The sequence below is a fragment of the Manis javanica genome, chromosome 6, assembly GCF_040802235.1.
Source record: "Manis javanica isolate MJ-LG chromosome 6, MJ_LKY, whole genome shotgun sequence".
Lineage (NCBI taxonomy): Eukaryota > Metazoa > Chordata > Mammalia > Pholidota > Manidae > Manis > Manis javanica.
Window position 1 is genome coordinate 40,974,028 of NC_133161.1, and position 14,560 is coordinate 40,988,587.

A 14,560-nucleotide genomic window follows, 5' to 3' on the forward strand; every position below is an offset into this window, starting at 1 on the left:
GCCCGTCCAGGCAACTGGACCCATTGTTCTCCATGATGTGGAGTCAGGAACTGACTGTAGAAGTGTGTTCCTTTAGGCTGGTCTTGGTGCTTTGGTGCCTACTCCATTTTTAGCACCTTCTGAGCTTGCTTTGAAACTTCCTGGAAGACTTGATGTTTTTACTTTTTAAAGACATTTTCTAGGACAACTCTCATCCCACACTACTATTGCTCTTTGGTATTGCTTGCTTATTCATTGCCCCATCCATCCTTGGTTCTTATTCACATGTAACCATCTCCTATCCCAGGGGCTCTGCTTAAAGACCATAGCAATCCCATCCCCCAGGCCAGTGATCTATGGAGGGAAGTGCTTATGATTTGACCCTAGTCAATAAAAATAAGTGGGCAAAGAGAATAGCAGGAAAACCTGCAAATGTTTCTTTGCTCTTAGAACGTGATGGCCAAAAAGAAATAATTTTTGCATCTGCATGTGGAACATAGCTTGATAATAGCCATCTTGGTAATAGAGTTTGCCTGAGGTCAAAGAATTAACATGCTGCAGATGGCAGGGTAGGAAAATGGAATGAATGTGATCCTTGATGATGATGAATCTACTCACCACGGGACTAGCCTCCTCAAGACTTCTCAGCATGTACTATAGCACATTTTCCTTATCGCTTAAGTCAGTCAGGTCAGCATTTCCTGTTACTTAGACCTGAAGGCTTCCTGATACACTTGTCCATGTCCATTAACATGGATACAAAGAATCTCAGCTGGTCATCATAGGTTGGTTTTTGTTTGACATTCTGTGATTTTTGGAGGAGCAAAATGACAGGAGAAGAAATTTAGACTGTGGATTTATTCACCTATTTATTTATAATGAAGCTTTTTATTTTAAGATCATTGTAGATTTACATGCAGTCGAAAGAAATAATACAGAGGTCCTGTGTACCTTTCACCCCATTTTCCCCAGTTGTAATATCTTGCAAAATGATAGTAAAATATCACAACCAGAAGATTGACACTGATATAATCCATTGATCTTATTCAGATCGCACCAGTTCTACACATACTTGCTTGCATCTGAGTGTATTTTATTCTACCCAGTTTTATCACATGTGTGGGTTTGTGTATTCACCACCATGGTCACGCTGCAGAATAGATGGGATTTACACTTCTAAACTTTTTGCCCTTTTGGCATCTCTTGCTATGCTTTTCAAATTGTTCTCCATGGAATCCTTAGAGTTCCACTCCTCCACCTCACTTCAGCTGGAGCAGGTTCATGTATATATATTTTATATTTTGAGTTTCATAATAAGCCTTCATCTTGAGAATAAGTTCTTAGCTTAAAAGCAAAAAAGAAAACAGTTAATAATCTATAATAAATATACTCTTCATATTCAAATAATGTTACTTGGATAGAGGATTACACTTTTTCAAGGTACTTTCCAGTCCATTATCTCTCTTAATTTCTAAACAGCTGATTATGTGACTAAATTAATGAAAAAATGAAACACCCATATGATCAGTAGTTGAGGGCAGTTTAAGACAGGCATGGCCCCAGAGTTGCTGAGCTGTTAGAGAAGGAACCCTGGGCTCCAGGGCACAACCTCTGCGTTCCTATGGGAGGGGCTGCAAACTCTCTGACGTGTTCCACTCCATCCCTCAGCCACCAGAACTGAAAATTAAATACTTTTTTCGAAGGACAGGATTTGTTCTGGAACAGGTGACTTCAGCATTGTGCCTAGTAGTATTACAGAGGCGGGAAAGCCTTGTTGTATAAGATGGATCCTTTCGTGCTCATCACTTGGCATGCAACAAGGATTGTGATGAATTCCATGGAATCTCATTGGCTTTATTGGAGAAATTTACAAAGCAAAAATGAACAACAAAAGAGGACAAATTGTCCAGTGTTCTCTGCTGGACACACCATAGGTGGATATTTCAAGGATGGGAACTTGCCCCCTTGCTACTCTCCTTATTGGACAAGAGTGACAATTGCCTAGTTGGGGGGAGGATAATCAGACTTCCTGGGTATCCAGTCTGGGGTTAGATACTCACTCTTCACAGGAGTGGCCTGGCAGAGCCAGTTGTCCAGCACCTGAGGACCTTGGGTTTGATGGAATGGAGAAACAAGTCCCATGAGAAATTTGGGTGCAGCTATTTCTATGGGGAGGAGGTGAGAAACTCAGGCCCCAGTCGCTTGTTGTCCAGGCAACCCAGAATGAGCTATCTAGGTCAGTTTTACACAATCTTGATTGTGGCCCCACAAGTCTTATTCATCTTTATATCTCCAGCAATTAGCACAGAGCCTGGCATCTAATAGGTATATGGGCACACCTGATGATTTAATGAACAGATGTACTTTTGTGCCAATAGAAAAAAAATGATTTTGTTCTTGCTGATGAAATGGGAGTAAGGCTAATAAATGTTGCTGAAGTCCATGAAAGTCTGTATGTAGGCTCTGCCTCTACTTTCGTAAAACCTTTCTGAAGACTCCACAACTCTATGAGAAGGCTCCCTGGCTCAGGCAAGTGCTACCTCTACTGAATTTCTACCATTTCCTTGCAGTTTTGGCAAATAAGGCATTGTCTGGTCTGAGACACTTAGTAAAGGAAGTCTCTGCAGGCAGCAGCTCTGGAATTTCCCACACCCGCTCCTCTAACAAGCTTTTTAAATCTTCAGTACTTTGATTGAATTAGATGCAAGGTATAATGGGAAGTTAGCTACTGTTGGTAAATTTTTTATGAAAACAATTTGAAAAATTACATCCCTTAAACAATTGTCTCTAGGACAGTATTTTCTAATCTCTTCCACTCTGAAAAACCCTTTAAGGACCATTCGCCAACCCCCCAACCTCCCCAGAATCCCTGTTTTGAAAGATTTTGTTTCTAAACAAACACATTTGTCAAATATTAATGAATTTATCTTCCCAAGAGGAAACCAAGGAGTCCAAATTTTTTTTCTAAAAGTCATCCTGACGCTTTGAGTAAACAAATAATTACTTTAAAGCTTCCTAAAAAACTGAAAATAGCTAGAGGATTTCTCCTCTGCCCTCTCAGGCAGTGGTTATTACTTTCCTAAGCTGCTGGGCTTCTAGGTTTGAAATTAGCCTTCCAGAGGGCACCAGGCCTGTAGCACAAGATTAACAAAAGCCTGTGACTTCTCCTAGATCTTCTGCTATTAATTTACCCTCTTGAATAAGTACTCTATGTGGCAGTTATTCCTGCCTCCAGTTCTCTCTGTCTAGGTGTCCTGCTGAGAGATGAGATTTTTGTCTGCCGAGCAGGCAGAGGCCAGACTTTAGCCCAGCTTTCTGTTAACATGATGTCACAAGATTATTTTTCAACAAACAAACTGACATATCTAAGCCTCTCACCTGAGGAGCTGTCCTATAAGATGTAGAATAAGCCACTTGTCTCTGTAGATGAGCATCTTCACCATATTTTTGATTTGTGGTATGAAGTTGTTACTGTAGGATGGGGAAAAAATTCTCAAGCAAGAGCATAATAAAGTGGTAACATTTTATCTAAAAGAAAATAAGGGAATTTTTATTACCTTCATAAATCACCATAGCACTTTTTTGGGAAAAATTAGAATAAATAGGAGCTTGGAAATCTGACCTTGGCTGGTGTTAGAATGGAGAGAATCTGGTACTACTTATTTTCTCATTCAGGTTCTCAGTGTTCCGGGAAGCAGTTTGCTCAAGTTTCTTTTCTCCATTTAGCTCTCCTGAATGCCCAGCTTCAGTGCCTGGTTACTGCTGCCAAGGATCCTGCTGGCACATTCAGCTGCCATTCAAAGAAACAGCCCTCCACACCGCCTCGCACTTGGAAGTCTGTCTTACAGCATAAAACAGGTGGAAGGACATTCTGCCTTTAGAGTTCTGCTGGCATATCTTGCTACTTCTATTGCCCAATGCCAAGAATGACAAAAATCTTTTGTGTATGTTTGGGGGTGGAAAGACCAGATATTACTGTGAATAGCAGTTAAGTTGCTGTTTGGGCAAGATTTCCAGGGCAGCTGCTGTTACTTAGGCATCAATAACTCTTAACACTTGGCTCTGTTGCTAGGATGGGTTGATAGAAACTTTGGACAAATCATTTTAAAAATTATGATCTGGTGATACTGTTGAAGATATCACTGATCAACTTAAACACTGAATATTTGCTCGTATCATAATAGGAAGTACAATAAGTATATTAATCAACTAGGTTGCATTTCCATTTCCATTGTACATATCTTCTGCTTTCAGTGAAGTCATTAGCATCTTCTGGCAAAAATTTGAACTGATACAAGATTTGCAATCTATAGCTACAAGTGAGACAAGATTACCTTGTTGATATGCGGACAATCTTATTTACACTAACAAGTTCGTCAGCTTCATAATGGAACTATAAATTTAAATTGTGAATTTGCCAATTGTTCTTTAACCTATGTTTAATTTTTAATCTTGATATATGTACACATACATAAACAATCTTCTTTATTTTTTTGTCTACAGGAAAAGACTGTTAGTATTCAAATGTGGTAGTTACTTTACACTAAATTAAATCTACACTTTGATGGAAGATAAAAATGTGACTAATTGAAATCAATTCCTGGAAGATGAAATCTCAGCATAAAGTTTTGTGAATGTCAACACTGTCAGTTACATCTACTCAAGATTCCCTAGACCTTATTAATGTCTATCAGGTTTAAAAAAATAGTTGTGTGGTTTTGCCTTCATCGTTTCCTTTTTGTTGAACATATCCAGACCAATAATAAGAGATCCAATTAACCCCATTTCAGAATGGGTTTACATGGGCATTATTGATACAGTAAATGATCCTGTATCACCAGCAAAGTATAGAATTAAAATTGACCTTGGCTTACACTGACTTATATTTTAATTTGGTTATTTGATTGCAACTTGAAGCTGGACACACAGTAACGGCCATCTGGCCTGCCCTGTCTCTCTCTGTGATGGGCCCTCACTCCCTTGGTTTACCTAGTGTCTCATGATTGCCTCAAGTCAAATTGCCTCCCTGAGTTAAAGCCCAACAGGGCCTCAGCTGTGATACTGACCAATCTGGTCTGTCCTGCCCAGCAGCTGCCACTCACCTGTGCCAGCTTCTCTGTCATTCCTGGTGCCTGATCAGGCCCAGCAGCCTCTGACAGTTTTGCTGTCTACTTCGTAATCCATGCCTCAACAACTCCTGTAGCATCCTCTTCTGCCATCACATTTCTTTGACACCCTTGATTTTTGGCTCAGCTGTTGGCACTTGCATGCACCCACATACTGATAAAGCCAACCACAAGGTAAACCCTTGGCTCTACCACACTGACTCTGGTCCTTCCTCAGTGCCTTTGGACATGGCACTGGCACTTGGTCTTCCTGGGATTCCAGTCTTGGCTTTCTACTTTTTCTTTGAGAATTCTTTCCCCCTGCCGCCTTGGGGAGCGCACCTTCTTCATTTGCTCTCAGAATTTACATTAATGATGATGTCTTCTGCTTTGTGTTGCCTTCTTGTTACTGCCTCTGAGCTGGGCCAGCTCAGCAGGTCTACAGGTCTGGCCCAGATTCACTTGACTGCTCTTGTTACCACCTGCTTATCTACCCTCCTCTATTGCAGGACGTTCTGTACAGGTTGATAGTACTGCCTCTGTTTACCTGCTTAGGGTTTATATGCCTACAGATCAGTGCAGATGTGGCTAACTATAAGTGGGAAAAATGAAGCTTACTGTGAGGAAAGAGTTATGGGAAAGGAGGTGGGATAAGAGAATATCAGAGGAGTTGTTAGTAGAAGTGAGAATGAATAGGAGTGACATGAAAGACTTTAGTGAGGAAAGTATGAGAATGAGATTGTGATTATTAAGTGAGCTGTACTTATCCATGAATCCCTATCTACTTAGAGCCCTGACATTTAATCAGTAATATATCCTATACACTTAATGGACACAGTTTAACAACCCATCTGATTTAATGAATAAATACCCTAGAAGAATTATTGAGAATAAAATTAACAAAAAGTTCTCTGATTCCTTAAATGCAATTTGCTAAGCCTAGGCTGAGGTAAGGCTATTACATAAAGCAGTAAAACTATAGCTTTAATGTGAATTTTTAGCATAATTTTATTTCCCCAAGAGATGATATAATTGGTGTCCATGGGTACAAGAATCTTGAGAAACAATGGACTAAAAGGTTACATGATGAGGATGGTTTTCCAGAAAAATAGATGGTTCTACATAAAATAGGACAAAATAGAGCAATTCCCCATAGCAATAATTATAATTGTTCCTCCACTAAAAGTTGGGAAAAACAGACCGTTCAAAGGCAAATCATCATAGTAATCCATTAGTCATAGAAATTTATATTAAAAAAAATTTACAACAGCATATTGGCCAAAGAGTTATTAGATAATTGGACAATTATCAAAGTTATTTTCACAGCTTTTGCACTTATGTTGTTTCTACCCCTGATCACACTTTTAAATTTACTTCAATGTGAATGATGGTTCAGAAGTATTTCCTATTGATTCTTTTGAAGTTGTGGACAGGAGTTCGTAGGATTGACAGTATGAAGGAGTTAGAAGGGGCAGCATTTTTGTGTTACTATAAACCTTTCACTGTTCTATGGAAGATTACATATTTGATTACACTCAGCTATTTTCCATACTTAGTTATTTATATCTGCAATGAGGAATTCAAAAATCCTCCAAAATTTAAATTGTCTGATAAAAGGGTGAGGGAGGATTCTGCAGGATTCTCAAATAAAAGAGACCTATCCTTATATCTGAAGGGCCTAGGAACAGTAACTGAAACTGCCAAATAATCTTCAGGTGATTCTAATGCCATATGTTCATGTCCACAGTCCTCACAATTTGCCTATGTGGAATCCCTACAGAGTGCCCCTGAACCTGCATGACGAAATGGATCATGGAAGTGGGTTCTATTTCCCCATAAAAGCAGTGTCATAGTTGGGGCAGAGGCCTATCACTCAAGGGCACAGAAATAAATAGGTTATAGATGTGAACAAAATGTGTGATGAAGGCAAAATTATAACTATACATCTACATACTAATTTAAATAGTTAGATATACTCTATGTCCTAAAAATAATGGATGTTCATGCATTATGTACTTTCTTTATCCAAGTATTGTGATAAAAATTGATTTTGTGCAGAAAATGAAATTCTACTAAAGCATGTGACTTAAAATTTAAGTTTTTATAATTTTTACTTAAATATTTTACAGATCATTGAAAAAATTAGCATTAAGGGGATCCAGTCCAACTGATTCAGTTTATAGATGAGAAAAGTGAGAGCCCAGAGAAATTAAATAAATTACCAAAGACAGCAGAGTAAGGACTAGACTGTAAGATCACTATTCCTAGAATAAGACCTCTCTGCCAATCTCACAGCCAACAAACTCAGGGATGGTTTACTGGCCTTCAAAAGATGTAGAAGCACTTTTGGGAAACTACTTGAATGCTAAGGTCATCTTCGAAAGCTATGGGAGAAAGTCTAAAAATATACCTTTTTTCTTAATTTCTCTGTGATAACAAAAGGAATTAAAATCATGGCTACTTTTCAAAAAATTGTCTGCAAGTCCTCATTCTCTCCATTAGACAGTAAACTTTTGGCCAAAGAGTTATTAGATAATTGGACAATTATCAAAGTTATTTTCACAGCTTTTGCACTTACGTTGTTTCTACCCCTGATCACACTTTTAAATTTACTTCAAGGTGAATGATGGTTCAGAAGTATTTCCTATTGATTCTTTTGAAGTTGTGGACAGGAGTTCGTAGGATTGACAGTATGAAGGAGTTAGAAGGGGCAGCATTTTTGTGTTACTATAAACCTGAGAAAGCTGAGGTGCAGATCTAAAGAAAAACAAATTAAGACTGATGGTGAATATAGCAAAATGGATAATATATAAAAATACAATGTTCAAGTAAAAAAAAAGCAAATTGCAGAAGACTATATACAGTATGATGCTATTTTTATCAAAGGTTAAAACATTCATTTATATGTATTGTATTTAGAAATACATACATATGTTGTCAAACTATAAAAATATGCATGAATGATAATCACCAAAGTCACAGTAGTAGTTACTTCTACGGAAGAATGATGTGGAGTGGAGTTGTCTGTATTCTGGAAACACCTCCTTATTAAAATAGAAAGAACAGTGGACTCAAACTGCAACAAGAGAGGACTGCATATTTGCACAAATAATAAGACATTTAGGAATATTTAAATACATTTTTTATTTAAATCTTTATCAATATAAGTCTACTTAAGAATGTAGATTTAGTCTCATTTAAGAGTTATGTCACTCAGATATAAACTGGTGTCTTATGGGGTCCAGGCACTGCAGAATCTCATTCAAAAAAACATATCTAATTTCAGCATCCCTGAGAGAAAATGAAGCCTGTGGAGTGGATGCAACTGGTGCCATTTGGCTCCCACACTTTGGAAATACCCTTGCTTTTGACAGGGGAGATAGTACTCTTAACATATATGATAGCCAGAAAAAGGATTTGACCCACCCTAAGGATATATGACATGACTGGGCTTTTAGGATTTTGAGTGGATTTATCTCCTCTTGGTAGGATGATACCTGAAATTCACCTTCTCTCCGTAACTATCAATCAGATTCCTCGTGATTACACAAGACTAATCATTCCCAAACCTGAAATCCAAGACGCTTCCTTCTTCTTCCTCATCTATTTGAATATATTTTAAATGATGTATTTTCCAACTCATGACTATATTTTTCCTGATAAGGTGAACTTGATATTTAAATTCTACTTTCTCATTTGAAGTTTTGTCATCTACACGAAGGCCTGTTTTTAGTTGCTCTATTTATAGTTTATAGAATCAAAAATATGTTCTCTAATTTCACTGCTGTTTGAATTCAAATGTTTTTCCTGTAATTCCACCATTCATTAGTTTCCCCAAATGGATTAGTAAATGTTATACAGCTAATTTATTAAATAATAGTGATTACTCGCTCAAGTGTTTAATTGTATCCACATTCAGGGGCACCTCAGACTTGGAACCACTGAAATTCCTTTCCTCTGATGGAATGATCCAGGGCTAAAGGAGAATTCTTGAAACAATTATTCTCATTCAAAAATTATATACTCAACCTACCAAAAGAAAAGAGACTGCAAAAAAAGATAAAAATGGGGATAGGAGATTGAAAAAGGAATAGAACACAGAAGAAAATGGCAGATTTGGGGTAGAAAAATTAGACTTAAAGAAGGCAGGATGCAGAAAAGTTAATCATAAAAGACAAAATGCAACTGTCATCTGGAAATACAAAATGGGGTCAAGTTTCTAAATCATGGTCAGTCCCAAAGGAGTACATCTTTGATCCCAAGGAGGAGAGCATTAGCTTTAAAGATCCCTTATCCAGGGGCCAGCTCTACATAGTTACGGGTTATTTTTGTCTTTTTCTTCTATACAAGAGTCTTACCAGAACACAGTCACATCTGTTAGAGGTAGAAACTACCAGCAATGTTGCTTTCTACCTTTCTAAAAGTTCGGATATTCTTGTCTAGCAGTAAATTTTCTGGTTTTTACTTCAATTATTTCATTACAGGACTCTGAAAGTGGAAGCTATGAAGTAACCAGCATGTCACAAATGAAAAATTTCTGGTCATCTTCTTTAGAATTTTTGGTTCTGATTAAAAACTGGAATAAGAAAAGATGAAATGTTAAGGAAAAAAAGCTCTCCCTTCTCTTCACGACAAGTCAAATGCCCAGTTAGCTAAAAACATAAGAAAATATTACATACATGAGCAGAACTGTTTCTAAATAAAATGTCCAGAATGTAAATGCTGCATCAGTTTCCAATTAAGCATTCTGTAAATAAAGCCTTGCTCTTCATCTGCTTTCATCGGAAACTTACATCACAGGGAACGTAGTGAATCAGGAGAGCCACCAAGTGGCTAATGTGCTTAACTGCAGCAATAGTGCATTTCATGGCATATTTCTAGTTTCCTGTTTTGCAAATGAGTGTATTTCCTCTTGAAAATATGACACTAAGTATCTCTAGGGAGAAGCTTAATAATATAATAATAAATATGAAATTCATAATTTGATCATCACTCTCAAATTAGGTCTTCTAAAAAACTGGAGAATTTGTTAGCAAGCAACTTTTAAAAACAGAATAAAAGAAAAATACTCAATTCTGTTTGAATTAGTTTTAAAAATTATATTTTTGATTTTATTTTTAAATAAAAAACATTTAAATTTCATGTATTTTTAAAACATGAAAGTAGGTTCCTTTTTTTATGCCTAATTTTCATTTCAGGTAAGATTGAGATTCTTTATAGAGATTAAAACCTAAAACATTAACTTAAAGTCTGAACATGTCTTTCCAACTCCACTCAAATTACATTACTACTTCAAAATATAAGGGCTTATTAAAAGAACTGGTTGCCCTGAATCCAGCCATGACTTTTTGATAGTTTACTGTGAGTTGAAACAAAATGAACTGAATGACATACTCACAGCAAATTTAAAACTGGATGACCACATATTTTATATTAATAGGTGGACTAAAGCAAGTTAAAATGAATAATACCAAAATCTAACTTATTGTCAATTGATTTAAAAAAATAATGGTCAGTGTATATCAATAATGACAAAATATTCACCCCTTTGACTTATGATTAATAATTCTCCTGGCAATATATTTTAAGAATAAGGGCTAAGCATACCAAGATATTTATTGGAGCATTATTTTTAATAATGGAAAATTGTAAACTCACATATCTAACCCTTGAGAAACATAAAATTATGGCATGTTGATATAGTATTAAATTTTGAAACTCCATTTGGTAAATATGACTATGTAGGAATTAAGAAGTAATCAGATAGAAATAAAAAAGAATTTACAGAAATGCTTATGAGTGAAAAAAGGAATTTCTAAAACTGTGTATGCATGCTATTGATACAACTTTATAAAACTATATACATACATAAACTCATAAATATGCATACATATATAATGAAAATTGGAAGACATAAAAAATGATAGTTGCTGATTTAAGATGGCAAGATCACAAAAAGATTAAAATTTTTATTAAGTTGAAAAAGTAAGTTCTTAATAAAAGAAAATCATATCTGATTTTTTAAAATCCTATGAAATAACAATCAAAAAATATTTTCTGTTGATAAATAAAAATGAGACCCCTATCCAAAATAGCAATTTCTACAGGAATTTTGAGAAAAACTGGAGAACCAATATATAAATGGTGGGAAACAAAGAAAATCTTCTCTAGTATGAATCTGAGAAAAAGTACCAATTTATGCTGAACTTTGTTTTCCTTTTTTTAAGTTCATTTATTTTCATAGGTTCCTTGGCATCCTCACAAATGCAAATGGGTTTACAGGAGATTGCCTCAAAATTTCCCCTTCCTGAAGTGTTATGGTATTAGCTGCAATTTGACGGGACAGTGCATAAAAGATGGTCATGTTAACCAAAGAAAGACTTTCATAGATACAAAATAAAAAACTACATGCATACAATAATTGTAGGAGATTCCACGCATATATGCAATAACAAATAATAGATTAAAATACTGAGTTTGGCAGAGGAGTTAGAAGGAGAATGCCTGTGGCGTGGCCAATCATTAAATGACAAAGGAAAGTGCATAAAAGTAAGAATTGGTAGACTGCCAAAATTCCTGTGGTTGTTTTTCTGAGTAGATAACAAACAAGTTTATAGTTATCAGGGATGTTGCTTTTAGCTACCTGAGATTCCTAGCAGAGGTTTGATGAGTGACATCCCCCATCACTTCTGAACTTTGTCCTTGTGACAATTATGTAGTCTTTTTGCCATCCTCATGGTATATCTCCTCAATATGGCCCAGATTTCTATGTTCTCCCAGACACTTTACTGTAGTCTATTATGGCACACATGAAAAGAACATAGATGGTCATCCCAAAATCTTATAGAAGTGGAAGCTAAAAGTGGTGCTAAATAGAAACAAATGGGAGATGCCATAAAATTCATGGGCTTTTGTATTAACAGCTCCATCAATTATTAACTTGGGCAAATTACTTAATTTCTCTACAGCTCATTCCCCTCCTCTGTATACAATGAGTATTATCATTTAGTTGATAATATTTAGTGTTATCATGCAGTGGGGATTGTGCTGGGCAATAGTGATTAGTGATAGGGAGCTCACAGCCTAGGGAGGCAGACTTATAAAAAGATAATCATATGTGATAAAGGCAATAGTATATTTCACATGGAAGCATAGAGAAAGCATTTAAGGGTGGGATAAGCTAACTTTGAAAGTGGGGCTCAGGGTTAATCTTGAAGAGATTCAAAGATATCATATATAAAAGCACCTAGCACACTTCACATTTGTAATAGGCACTCCACTAACATTAAGTTGCTCTGTCTTCATTCTGGAGTGATCTTGGTTACAAATTTTTTCAAGAGAACTGAGTATTTTGCACTAGACAACATTAAAGTTGTGAAACATAATTCCCTTCAGGGACATAAAAATCCTGCATTCTTTAAGAATGAGTGTTACAAAGACTATGCTCAAGAAGCTGTCCTGTTACTCTCTAAAGCCTGGAATTTAACAAGTTTTCTTATTCAAAGATAGCTTGATATTTCAACTACTCAACCTAGTTTACAAACTCCAGGGAGTCAAGAAGAGTAATACACAAAGAAATAAACTAAGAAGGGGAAAAAATGTGAACTTAGCCAAGAATTTTGGTCTTTTCTCTTTAACAGTTATGTAGCTATTTAAAAATTATTATGCATGTTTTTGGAAATACTTTTCAAGATAATATAAAAAGTACAAAATCTTGTAGAGCAAAATGTTTAGAATGAATGAATGAAACAGGTTTCTAGCATACAGTATTTGGAGTACTCAACTTAGCTGTCATTCCTTCTGGGCTTGCTCTTGTCATTCAAGCCAATCAATTATTCTCCTGGCCCTAGATCTGGCCTCAGAATCTTAACACAATTAATTAGGAAGCCATTACAATATAATGAAATAACTGTATTTTACTGGAAGTGGAATGAGAGGGATGGTGGACCGTGTGATGAAAAAGGATGAGGTTGCCCTTCAGAATGGCACAGTGAGAAACAGTCATTGATAAGGGGGAGACAGAAATACATGCCTGGAATTGTGGGGTCCATCCTTATCCTTGCCCCCTGCAGCACAGCTGGGCCTCTCGCTGGTGGCTAAAAGGAAAGAGTGTCAGCTGTGCCTTAGGAAAGGCAGTGGATGGTTTTAATGAACATATCATCTTGGGGAACATGAGGAATAGTTGGAAAAGGCTGAGGAAAAGAAGAATCATGGCAAATTATTGTTTGCTTTCTGCAAATTGTACCTGGCCCACTTTGATATAGCCAGTCACATGTGTTCCCTCACTTCCCTCTTCTACTTTTTGCTGAGACATAAACTGGCTGGGCTGCAGACAGACAGGCCTGGGGCACTTCCTTTACTCTATTTTGTCTTGTAGTCACTTGTGTGTCTGTGTAGTCACTTCTTATTTTCTCCTCCTAAATTGCAAATTCCTTGAAAGCAAGTATAGTAAACTATTCTTTGGGTCCTCTGTAACAGTGACTAGCACAAATATTACTGTAAGTGGTGGACATTAAGTATTTTTGTAGTTGAGCTAAGAATGCATGTGCCTCTCTGCATGTAATGGTCTCTGATTCAAAGCATATACTGCATATACAAACTCCCATCCTTTCAGGTGCTGCCTGCCAATGACACTGTGACTGTGGAGTTTATCTCACTGGCTGCCTCCCCTTCAGCCATACCTGGTCTACAAATGAGAGCAACCACAGAGCTTTATGAGGATGTGGGTACTCCCCCACTAATGTATTTCCCAATGCCTTAGTGAAGTGGTGTCTTCTGGGCCTTCTCATGGAATGTGAGATGGGCAGGTGTGCACATAACACATGGCACAGTTCAACATTTCTGTCTCCCTAGGCCCTTGGATTCCTTTATCTACATCACATCAGGAAAGCTCTGGTATCTCAGCTGTATGTAGGCCATAGTTGAGTCCAGGTTTTTGTTATCAATCAATAAATTGTGAGAGCCATCTTCAGCTTCATGAAGGTGGCTCTCACAATGTGTTACTGCTAACACATAAAAATTTGCAGCTCTGTAAATACCCAATCTAGTGTTATATTTCACCCTTCTCAGTCTAACACTCTTAAAATATACTTCCATGCATGTTCCTAAATTCTGCTGATACAAATCAGCAAAGTCTTGCAATTAATTTGGTATGTGAGCAATTTTTTCCTGGGTCATAATGTGTACCTGTCTCTGTGGATCAAGGTGAGATTTAACCTAGTTGTAGGTCTAGTGGCATTAGCAGGTGGTTACGGTGGGTCTTGAAGAGAATAAACATCCCCTTTGAAGAAATCTGTCCTAGGTGAGGTTATCACAGTTTTTAAGCAAAAGAAAGCCAGTCAGTCTCAGGGCAAGCTACTTTCACCAATAGAGGAGGCTTAGAGAGATTCGTAGTTTTGTCAGTTTCATCTGGGTCCATGCAGATGACTCCATTCCAGTTCTCAGCATCCCATTTTTTCTCATTCAATGCCCTAACT

At 36.9% G+C, this 14,560-nt stretch overlaps 2 long non-coding RNA genes across 4 annotated transcripts; one reads left to right on the top strand and one right to left on the bottom strand.

Moving 5' to 3' along the window:
• Positions 1 to 805: 805 nt before the first annotated feature.
• On the bottom strand, positions 806 to 3,823 carry LOC140850076 (uncharacterized). 2 transcript variants are annotated; one of them, XR_012132819.1, is made up of 3 exons: positions 3,602 to 3,823; positions 3,358 to 3,450; positions 806 to 1,323 (listed from the first exon to the last, which is right to left on the bottom strand). It is a non-coding gene; the product is annotated as an uncharacterized lncRNA (long non-coding RNA). The 2 variants fall into 2 exon arrangements; XR_012132820.1 differs by having other exon boundaries at positions 3,358 to 3,507.
• LOC108396465 (uncharacterized) lies at positions 2,384 to 4,858 on the top strand. 2 transcript variants are annotated; one of them, XR_001852955.3, is made up of 3 exons: positions 2,384 to 2,508; positions 3,706 to 3,837; positions 4,483 to 4,858. It is a non-coding gene; the product is annotated as an uncharacterized lncRNA (long non-coding RNA). The 2 variants fall into 2 exon arrangements; XR_012132818.1 differs by having other exon boundaries at positions 3,706 to 4,858.
• Positions 4,859 to 14,560: the final 9,702 nt, after the last annotated feature.